The sequence below is a fragment of the Piliocolobus tephrosceles genome, chromosome 2, assembly GCF_002776525.5.
Source record: "Piliocolobus tephrosceles isolate RC106 chromosome 2, ASM277652v3, whole genome shotgun sequence".
Taxonomy (NCBI): Eukaryota; Metazoa; Chordata; class Mammalia; order Primates; family Cercopithecidae; genus Piliocolobus; species Piliocolobus tephrosceles.
Genome location: NC_045435.1, coordinates 163,427,675 through 163,437,739, shown reverse-complemented (window position 1 = coordinate 163,437,739; position 10,065 = coordinate 163,427,675). Strand labels below are relative to the sequence as shown.

At 34.6% G+C, this 10,065-nt stretch overlaps 1 pseudogene; it reads left to right on the top strand.

Annotated features, from left to right (window-relative positions):
* The first annotated feature begins 2,704 nt into the window (after positions 1-2,704).
* Positions 2,705-3,665, top strand: LOC116418647 (annotated as a pseudogene).
* Positions 3,666-10,065: the final 6,400 nt, after the last annotated feature.

Genomic DNA, 10,065 nt, shown 5'->3' with positions numbered 1-10,065 from the left:
AAACAAGCAAAAGATTTGCTTATCATATTGGCATAAATAAAAATTGTGAAAATATGCAAATTGATGAGAATATAAAGATACAGGCAAGTTCCTACATGGTTGTACAATTAAGGTATGTAAAAACCTTCACAGGTCTCAGGCAGTCTTACTTTTGAAAGCCATACCCTACAGTATATAAAATATATTAAACTACACATACATTCATAGTAAGTGTAATTTTTGCTAATATTGAAATATTGAAAGGGTTTTTAAAATAATTTTTCTTTTGAAATGTCTTGGCTATAAGTAATTTTTATAATGGGCTATTGAATTTATAATAGGCTATTTGATTTATGATAGGCCATTTATCAACATGAATTCACATACTTGTGAATTCCTGCAAAATGAGTAAAATATATAGCCTACAAATTTTTTTCAAATATAATGAACTTTTTAGGAATAATAATATTACAAATAATACATTGTAGAGCTATTTGATGAAATATTTATTGATCTCAAATTTGCAGTTTCCCTTTGTGTTAGGAAGCTAATATATGCTTTTCAGTGCCCAAACCTGTTCCTAGACCCCTAATGATAAGCTATGCCTACAGAACATTTTAATGATGAAATGGCCCTAGACAAACATCTCTGCAGGACAATTATGCAATGTCTATAAAAATTGTAAGTGTGCATACTTTTTTCACCAAGAAATTCCACCAAAACTAATTTATCCTACACATATACTCACAAATGTACCCAAATATGTCTTTAAATATATATATATTTAAATATAATATATATTTTATATATACATATTTTTAAATATAATATATTTTTTACTTTAAGTTCCGGGATACATGTGCTGAATGTGTAGGTTTGTTACACAAGTATACATGTACCATGGTGGTTTGCTGCACCTATCAACCCATCATCTAGGTTTTAAGCCCTGCATGCATTAGGTATTTGTCCTAACACTCTCCTTCCCCTTGCCGCAACCACCTGACAGACCCCAGTGTGTGTTGTTCTCCTCCCTGTGTCCAAATATGTCTTTACAAGAGTGTTCATTGCTACATTGTTTGTAACAACAAAGAATAGAAGAAACTTAAAATACCCATCAATCAGGGACTGAGTAAATAAATCACGGCTCGTCTGTCCACTGGAGTACCGTGCAGCTCTTGAAAATATTGGTGTACATCTAACTGTGTTGATGTGGAAAAGTCTCTTTGTGTATTGTCAAATGAAGCAAGTGAAGTTTCAAAACATTGTGTGTAGAACCCCATCTCCCTTCTTGCTACATATCAGATTTTTTAAGAAGAAGCTATACATTTTCACATATGTTTTTGTGTTTGTGAAATAGTTCTAGAAACCTCGATGGTGGTTGTCTCTATGGAGTGGGACAGGGAGGGGGCAAGAGAGGGTCACTAGGCTTTCTTTGAATAAATCTATAGGTTATTTTCATTGTTCAACAAAGGGTAAAAGGAGAAGGAAGATGAGGCAAGAGAAGAAAAAGAAAAACATATTTCTAAACTGGACCACAAAGTTTGCCTGGCCATGACTCTGTCCTCTATGGATTTATCTTGTGCTGCTCACTTTCACTGTCCTTCAGGCTCTAGCTCACTAGTCTGCTCTCCATTCTTTGCATTTTCAATCCTCCCTCTGACCTCTGGATCTTCACACATGCTGTTCCTTCTAACTGGAACTACCCCAACTAGCACACACTGTTAACTTTTACTTCCTTTTAAATGACTTCTTGCTCCTGAGGGAAGCCTTCTGTGACTTCTCAGGCTGGGCCAAGTCCCCCATTTTGCATTCTTGTAGCATCAATGCTTTTCATGCATGGCACCAATCGCAGTTTAAAATTCTGTATCTGTGGGCTGTTGTTTAACATCTGGCTCCCCTAGTAAATTGCTGCTAATCATTTCACTATCACTTAGCACCACATATGACACATATGAGGTGCTCCATAAGTATTAATGAGTAAATGAATCAACTAAGGGGGTTGCAAGGGGCAAGTCTCCCAATATGGAGTGGGGCATTGTTTACCTAGATGGCTCCTTTCAAGTTCTTCCCACTCAGTGGTCTCCTAATTTGCGCTAATGGCTTTACCTTTGTTGTGGGAAAGTGTCCTGCAAAGGTCTGCCCTTCAGAAATGTTAGAACACACAAGAATGAACCCTTTCTTGTGGAAAACTGGAGGAGGTGTCAATAGGCTTCATCTTAGTACTTCTAGATTTTTGTTCATTTCAAAGTTGTTAGAACTCGGCAAAATAAAAGTTTATTTTATGTTGGACACATTTTGTCATACATATGTCAAACAGGCCTAAAATAAATAATACAGAAGTAAGTATATAGACAAAACAAAGGCAAAAGGAGATTTTCACTGCCAATATGACCAATGGATCTGATCCTCCCAAAGAGAACAATATAAACTTGGATAAACATATCAAAAAAAAAAAAAAACAAAATGACCTGGGCCTGAAGAATGATGGTAAGCAGGTAGATTCTGGAGAGGCATCTACACTTGGAAAACATGAATGGCATAGATTGAATTACTCACACGTGTGGCTTTTAGCCTTTGTTCCAGGTCTAAATCAGTACTACACAAAGTAGCTAAATCTCTGCTAGAAAACCAATAGTCTTTCTGGCCTGAAAAAACTAGAGGACCCTTTTCTGCCTGTGGACGCCGCGGAAGAAGCATTGTTAAAGTCTCTCTTCTCCCTGCCGTCATGTCTAAGTCAGAGTCTCCTACAGAGCCGGTACAGCTAAGGAAGCTCTTCACTGGGGGGTTGAGCTTTGAAACAAACAATGAGAGCCTGAGGAGCCATTTTGAGCAATGGGGAATGCTCCCGGACTGTGTGGTAATGAGAGATCCAAACACCAAGCGTTCCAGGGGCTTTGGGTTTGTCACATAAGCCACTGTGAAGGAGGTGGATGCAGCTATGAATCCAAGGCCACACAAGGTGGATGGAAGAGTTGTGGAACCAAAGAGAGCTGTCTCAAGAGAAGATTCTTAAAGACCAGGTGCCCACTTAACTGTGAAAAAGATATTTGTTGGTGGCATTAAAGAAGACACTGAAGAACATCACGTGAGAGATTATTTTGAACAGTATAGAAAAATTGAAGTGATTGAAATCATGACTGACTGAGGCAGTGACAAGAAAAGGGACTTCGCTTTTGTAACCTTTGACGACCATGACTCCATGGATAAAATTGTCATTCAGAAATATCATACTGTGAATGGCCACAACTGTGAAGTTAGGAAAGCCCTGTCAAAGCAAGAGATGGCTCGTGCTTCATCCAGCCAAAGAGATCGAAGTGGTTCTGGAAACTTTGGGAATGGTCGTGGACGTGGTTTTGGCGGGAATGACAACTTCGGTCATGGAGGAAATTTCAGTGGTCGAGTGGCTTTGATGGCAGCCGTGGTGGTGGTGGATATGGTGGCAGTGGGGATGGCTACAATGGATTTGGTAATGATGGAAGCAATTTTGGAGGTGGTGGAAGCTACAATGATTTTGGCAATTATAACAATCAGTCTTCAAATTTTGGACCCTGAAGGGAGGAGATTTTGGAGGCAGAAGCTCTGGCCCCTATGGCGGTGGAGGCCAATACATTGCAAAACCATGAAACCAAGGTGACTATGGTGGTTCCAGCAGCAGTAGTAGCTATGGCAGTCGCAGAAGATTTTAATTAGGAAACAAAGCTTAGCAGGAGAGGAAAGCCAGAGAAGTGACAGGGAAGCTATAGGTTATAACAGATTTGTGAACTCAGTCAAGCACAGTGGTGGCAGGGCCTAGCTGCGACAAAGAAGACATGTTTTAGACAAATACTCGTGTATGGGCAAAAAACTCAAGAACTGTATTTGTGACTAATTGTATAACAGGTTATTTTAGTTTCTGTTCTGTGGAAAGTGTAAAGCATTCCAACAAAGGGTTTTAATGTAGATTTTTTTTTTTTTTTGCACCCATGCTGTTGATTGCTAAATGTAATAGTCTGATCGTGACGCTGAATAAATGTCTTTTTTTTAATGTGCTGTGTAAAGTTAGTCTACTCTGAAGCCATCTTGGCAAATTTCCCCAACAGTGTGAAGTTAGAATTCCTTCAGGATGATGCCAGGTTCTATTTGGAATTTATATACAATCTGCTTGGGTGGAGAAGCCACTGTCTTTGGAAACCTTGGTGTAGTTGAACTGATAGTTACTGCTGTGACCTGAAATTCACCATTGAAAGGGATTACCCAAGCAAAATCATGGAATTATTGGTTATAAAAGTGATTGTTGGCACATCCTATGCAATATATCTAAATTGAATAATGGTACCAGATAAAATTATAGATGGGAATGAAGCTTGTGTATCATCCATTATCATGTGTAATCAATAAACAATTTAATTCTCTTGAATTAAATGGAAAAAAAAAAAAAAAAAAAAAACTAGAGGACAGAGTTTAGGGCAACTGAAGCCACTGAGAATTGAGAAGGGATTCTGTAAAGGAAACAGCTAGAGAGGAGAAGTCCCAAATTCTGTGCAAAATATCTACCCTAATTTCTGCATAGCCCTTGATCCATGCATACCTGGGCAGACTGTGAGCATCTGAGTTAGGAAAAAAATAAGTGAACTGAGTTTTCATGTAGTATAATTTCCCTTCACTCTGAAGAATTTTCTTTGCTTTTTATTTTGTCGTATAGTTCTGTCAGCAACAAGTTCTCTCAGTCTTCTTTATCTAAAAATATCTTATTAATAGTTTTCTTCTTTATTCCTGAAATAATGCTTTCACTGGAAGTAGAATTCTGAGATGACAGTGTTTTTCACATTCACATTGTGAATATAATATTCACAATGTTGGAGTACAGTCCAAAAATATTTGACACATGAAGATCAGAAAAATCTAACCAATAATCAAGAAAAAAAGAAAATCAGCAAAGACCAACCCTGAGATAACACAGATGTTAAAATGAGCATATAAAAATTTTAAAGCAGCTATTATAATTGTGCTCAAGCAAGTAGAGGAAAATATATGAAAACACAGCACACATACAGGTACACACACACACACACACACAGCCCAAATGGAAAATCTACAAATGAAAAGTATAATCTCTGAAGTTTTTTAAAAAGGTATTGATGGGCATAACAGAAGAATGGAAATAAAAGAAGAACCAATGAACTTGAAGATAGATCAGGAGAAAGTCTTCAATCTGAATAACGGAAAGGGGAAGAAAAGATTGTAAGAAGTGAACAAAGATTCCAGATCCTGTAAGACTGTATCAAAAGATCCACCATAGGTGTAGTTGGAATCCCAGAGGAGAGAGAAAATGCAGCAGAAAATATATTCAAATAAATAATTGCTGGAAATGGCTCAAATTTGGTGAAAAATATACACTTGAAGGTTCAAGAAACTTAGAGAACCAAAAATAGAATAGATAAGAAGAAAATCACATCTAGGCATATTACAGTTAAATTGATGAAATCAAAGATAAAGAGAAAATCTTGAAAGCAGTTAGATAAAAATGACACATAATTATAGAGGAGCAATGATTTGAATATCAATGAGTGTTTCATCAGAAACTGTGGAAGCCAGAGAACAGTGAAACATTTTTTTAAGAGTCAAAAGAAAAACATTGTCATCTCAGAATTCTACATCTAGTGAAAGTATTCTTTGGATAACTAAGATATTTTTAGTTAAAGAAGACTAAGAGAACTTGTCACTAGCAGGACTACATGACCAAAAAAGGCAGAGAAAATTCTTCAGGGTGAAGGGAAATGATACTATATGAAAACTCGGATATCTAGGAAGGAATGAAAAGTATCCAAAGTTGTAAATATTTGTGTAAATAAAACAACTATTATTATGATCTCTCTTTTCTTTGAAATGCATAGAACTGTTTAAGCAAAAAAGTATATTATCTTATGGGATTTATAATGTGTGTAGAAGTAATACTATGAGAACTATGGCATAAAGAATGAAATTAGGTGGACTAAGACATACAAGGCTGCAAAATGTTGTACCATATTTTCATGAAGTGGTGCAATATTAATTTTAAATAAACCATGAAAAGTTAAGGATATATATTGTAATTCCTGGTGCAACTAACAAAACGAAATGCAAAGACGTGTAGACGAAAGCCAATCGATGAATTTAAATGAAATACTAGGAAAAGGACTGAACGTGAAATAAAATAGAAAAGGGGGAAATAAAAATTATTTAAAAATTAAAAAAAGAGGAGACAGAAAACTAATCATAAAGTTATTAATTCAAATTCAACTATATAAATAACTACACCAAATGTTTTGAGTAACCCTCTAATGAAAAGGCTGAGATTGTCAAAGTATACTAAAAAAAAGTGCAGACTAAGAGGAGCACTTTAAAAACTAAGTGCAACTAAGAGATGCACTTTAAAAATAAAAACCCAGAGCGATTGAAAGAAAATAGATTTTTAAAAATACAGCAGGTAAACGCTAAGCAAAAGAGAGCTATGGTGGCTATCTTAATGGCAGAAAAAATGTTACAGAGATTAAAAAAAGGGTCATTTCATAATTATAAATGGGTAAACTAATCAGGAAGACATATGAATTATAAATATGTATATATTCAACATCATAAAATGAATCATAAAAATGTATATACTCAACAGCTTTATAATTTATGAAGCAAAATTATACAGAATTAAAGGAAAATAGACAATTTCTAAGTTATAAGTAAAGATTTTTACTCTCTCTCTTAGTAAATGATAACCACAAAGAAATTTGTAATAACAAAAATACATATTATTTTTCCAATCCCATAAGGTATGTTCAGCAACATAGACCATATAATGAGCCACAAAACAAGTTTCAATGTATTGAAGTCACGCAGAGATCGACCAACATGACCTAATTGGCATTTATAGCACAGTCTAACCCAAATAGTAGAATACGCAACCTTTTCAAGTGCACATTGAACAAACATGAAAATAAACCATATTCTATGCCATGAAACAAATCTCAACATGTTTACAAAAAACAACATCATAAAAAGTATAATCATTTGAACAAAATTAAACCAGAAATCAGTTATTTATAATCAAACAGAAAGATATTTGGAATATACACAAATATTTGGAAATTGGGCAACGCATTTTTAAATAATTCATAAGTCAAAGAGAAGGTTACAAGGAAAATTAAACCTATTTTAAATTGAATGATAACAAAAACACAACACAATATACTCTATAGCTTTTTCAATTAGAGTAATGCTTAGAGAGAAATTTATGTTACAAAATGCTGACATTACAAAACAGAAAGGGCCTTAAATCAATAATATATTCTACATTAAGCAACTAGAAAAAGAACAGAGTAATCCCAAAGCGAGCAGAAAGAAGGGAACAATAAAGAGAATAACAGGAATAAACGGAATTAAAAACAGAGAAAGAATAAAAATAATGAAGTTTTTTTGAAAAAAAGATACATAAAATTTATAAACATCTAGCCAAACTAATCAAGAAAAGAGAGAAAAGACACAAATTATCACTATGAGGAATAAAAGAGGAGAGAGACATTACTATAGATCCAATAAATATTTAAAAGACAAATAAAGGAAAAATTTTATGCCATTTTTATGAACAACTTTACAAACAACTTTATATCAATAAAACTGATAACTTAGATGAAATGGACAAATTATCTGAAAGATACAAATTACCAAAACTCACTTGACAAGAAATATATGACCTGAATAGCTCTCTATGTAGAAATAAACTAAATTCAGAGTTTAAAATATTCTCACAAAAAGAGTTCAATCCCAGAGGGTTTTACTTGTGATTTCTACCAAACATCTAAGAAGGAAATAAGATCAGTTCTACACAAACTCTTGCAGAAAATAGAAGAGGATGGAACACTTCTCAACTCATTCTGAGGCCAGTACTATCCTGATACCAAAGACAACATGAAAAGAAAGTAAACCACAGACTATTATGAACACTGATGCAAACATTTCTTTAAAATTTAGCAAATCTAATCCAAATACATATATATGTGTGTATATATATATAAAAATCAAAATACAAATTTATATATTTATATATATATAAATAAATATATATATATATATATATATAGAGAGAGAGAGAGAGAGACTCCCTCTGTTGTCCAGGCTAGAGTGTAGTGGCACAATCTCAGCTCACTGCAACCTCCTCCACCTCTGAGGCTCAAGAGATCCTCCCACCTCAGCCTCCCAAGTAGCTGGGACTACAGGCACCATGCTCAGCTAATTTTTGTATTTTTTGTAGAGATGGAGTTTTGCTGTGTTGCCCAGGCTGGTCTTAAACTCCTGAGCTCAAGAAATCTGCCTGTCTCAGCCTCCCAAAGTGTTGGGATTACAGGTGTGAGCTGTCACTGCACCCAGCCCCAATAATATATTTTAAAAGATCACAACCAAGTAAAGTTTATTCCAGGAAGGCAAGGTTGGCTCAATATTCAACCATCAACCAAGGTAATTCACAGTACCAACAGACTAAAAAAGAAAAAGACAAAGAAACTATGTAAGCATCTCAATAGTTGCAGAACAAGTATTTGACAAAATTCAATTCATATTTATGACTTTAAAAAAATTATCAGCAAACTAATAGAAGTGAATAAGCAGAAATTTCTCAATCTGATTAGGGTGTCTATTAAGAACCTACAGGTAAACTCATACCATTGGTGAAAAACTGAAGGCTTTCCCCCAAGAATGAAAACAAAAATATTCATTGTCAGCACTTCTATTCAACATCATAGTAGAGATCCTCACAAGCTCAATGAGACAAAGAAAAGAAATAGAAGGCATTCAGATTGGAAAAGAAGAAATATAACTGTCCTTATTTGTCAACATGATCATGTAGGTAAAAAATTCTAAAGAATCTACAAAAAACCAATTAAGACTATTAAGAGAATTTAGCAACATCAGAGGAAACAAAGTCAATATACAAAAATCTGTATTTGTATATACTACAAGTGAATGATTAGAAATAAAATTTATAAAACAGTACCATTTATCAGAGCATAAAAACAAAATAGTTGGCATGGCGGCTCACACCTATAATCCCAACACTTTGGAAGGCTGAGGCAGGTGGATCACTTGCACTCAGGAGTTCGACAACAGCCTGGGCAATATGAGGAAACCCCATCTCTACAAAAAATACAAAAATTAGCCAGGCATCATGGTGTGTACTTGTAGTCCCAGCTATTTGGGAGGCTGAGGTTGGGGGATAGCTTGAGTTCAGGAGGCAGAGGCTGCAGTGAGCCAAGATCACACCATTGCACTCCAGCCTGGGTGACAGAGAGAAATCCTGTCTCAAAAAACAAACAAAAAATACAAAGGGATACATCTTAGTAAGTATGTGCAAGATATGTATGAAAGAAATCAAAGAAGACTCAAATAAATGAACAGACATACCATATTCATAAATCAGAAGCCTCAAGATTAAACATCAATTCTCCGAAACTGATGTATAAATTCAGCACAATCCTAATCAATATTCCAGGAGGCTTTTCAAAATTTACAAGCTGATTCTAAAATTCATATGGGAAAACAAAGAACCGATAGTACCCAAAACCATTCTGAAAAGGAAGAACAAGTTAGAGGATTCACACTACCCGGTTTCATAACTTATTATAATAATCAGGATAGTGTGTAATTGGCATAAGAGTGGACATATAGATCAATGGAACAGAATAGAAACCATAAATAGACCTACACATATATAGTCAATTTATTTTCAACAAAGTTCCACAATCAATCAATGGAGAAAGCATAGGTTTTTCAACAAATAATATTAAAGCATTTGGACCTCCACATGCACAAAAAATAAATCTTAATCTTTAACTTGAACCATATGCAAAAATTAATTCAAAATGCATCCTAGAGTTAATGTCAAATCTTCATCTTCCTGACTTTAAGACTTAGGCAAATATTTCCTAAAGAGAACATAAAAAGCATGAACCTTAAGAGAAAAATTGATAAATTGGACTTCATCAAAATGAAAAGTTTCTGTTCTTTGAAAGACTGCTATGATTATAAGAAGATAAGCCACAGTGGGCAGAAAATATGTGCAAAACACATATTTGGTAAGTGACT